Source organism: Symphodus melops, assembly GCF_947650265.1.
Source record: "Symphodus melops genome assembly, chromosome: 8".
In the NCBI taxonomy this organism is placed as follows: Eukaryota; Metazoa; Chordata; class Actinopteri; order Labriformes; family Labridae; genus Symphodus; species Symphodus melops.
The window spans coordinates 28,565,764-28,567,801 of NC_136698.1; positions in this window are offsets into that span (position 1 = coordinate 28,565,764).

The window sequence follows — 2,038 nt, forward strand, 5'->3', positions numbered from 1 at the left end:
CTGTGATTGGTTCATCAGAGAGCATGGAGACAGGGAGGCCTGTGATTGGTTCATCAGAGAGCAGGGAGGCTGTGATTGGTTCATCAGAGAGCAGGGAGGCCTGTGATTGGTTCATCAGAGAGCAGGGAGACAGGGAGGCCTGTGATTGGTTCATCAGAGAGCAGGGAGACAGGGAGGCCTGTGATTGGTTCATCAGAGAGCATGGAGACAGGGAGGCCTGTGATTGGTTCATCAGAGAGCAGGGAGGCTGTGATTGGTTCATCAGAGAGCAGGGAGGCCTGTGATTGGTTCATCAGAGAGCAGGGAGACAGGGAGGCCTGTGATTGGTTCATCAGAGAGCAGGGAGACAGGGAGGCCTGTGATTGGTTCATCAGAGAGCAGGGAGACAGGGAGGCCTGTGATTGGTTCATCAGAGAGCAGGGAGGCTGTGATTGGTTCATCAGAGAGCAGGGAGGCCTGTGATTGGTTCATCAGAGAGCAGGGAGGCCTGTGATTGGTTCATCAGAGAGCAGGGAGACAGGGAGGCCTGTGATTGGTTCATCAGAGAGCAGGGAGACAGGGAGGCCTGTGATTGGTTCATCAGAGAGCATGGAGACAGGGAGGCCTGTGATTGGTTCATCAGAGAGCAGGGAGGCCTGTGATTGGTTCATCAGAGAGCAGGGAGGCCTGTGATTGGTTCATCAGAGAGCAGGGAGACAGGGAGGCCTGTGATTGGTTCATCAGAGAGCAGGGAGACAGGGAGGCCTGTGATTGGTTCATCAGAGAGCAGGGAGACAGGGAGGCCTGTGATTGGTTCATCAGAGAGCAGGGAGGCTGTGATTGGTTCATCAGAGAGCAGGGAGGCCTGTGATTGGTTCATCAGAGAGCAGGGAGACAGGGAGGCCTGTGATTGGTTCATCAGAGAGCAGGGAGACAGGGAGGCCTGTGATTGGTTCATCAGAGAGCAGGGAGGCCTGTGATTGGTTCATCAGATTGGTACCTCGTGGCAGACATTGGTTGAAGTTTTTACAAACTGATCCAGATGATGGATTTACTTTGTTCCTTTTTCAGAGAACCTGAGTTATTAATGTCTGTCAGGACCTAAAGACAGTTTGAACCTGGATCTAATAAAAGTGTTTGTGGAGGAAATGAGCCACTCTGCCTTTAATAAGAGAAGCAACACAAAGCGAAGGAGGGGAAGTGTTGAATCCTGCCTGTAATGAAAGCTTCTGTGAACTCTCATGTTTGAAACTTTAAAGCAGGTCAGGTCGTGGGCAGAGTGGGTAGACGTTGTGGTCTCAGTGTGTGCTGGTCCCTGCAGACCTTCCTGCACTGCACACTCAGATCTTTATCATGTCTGGCTGCCGTCTGTTCGACAAATAAAAAAGCCCCTTCAAACAAAGCGCATGAGAAGGCAGCCAATGAGCATCCAGACTGGAGCTCAGGGCACACACAGCTCGCTGCACATCTTATCATGCCAATCACTGGCAGACTGAGAGACTCAGAGAGACTGTCCTCTTGGTGTCCTCTTGGTGTCCTCTTGGTGTCCTCTTGGTGTCCTCTTGGTGTCCTCTTGGTGTCCTCTTGGTGTCCTCTTGGTGTCTTTGAGCCCAGTCCACCTACACAACGCTTATCTTCAATCTAAACATGCGCCTGTGTCTTGTGAGGAGAAAAGACAAACCTCTGTGTCTGCGGCATCTTCTTCTCAACAAGACGCCCACGAGCAGCAGGACCATCATGATGACAGCACACGCCCCCAACAGCAGCCACTGCCACTGCACGCCGTCTGGAGGAGGCTCAGTCACTGCAAAACAAAAGACTGGTCTTTACATGTGATTCAAAGACCTTCATGTATGTGTGAAGTGAAGTCAGCGTGTGCAGAGTCTGACTCATCGGACAGATCACATGACCTCATGTTACATATTTACATCTTTAAAAGAACGAGGTCAGACATTTTAAACCAGCTGGACCTTTAATAACAGAATCGACCTCTTTGACCTCTGAGGTCACGTCCCTTAAATCAGTCCAACGTTTGTCCGCTCACAGAGACATCCAGCGG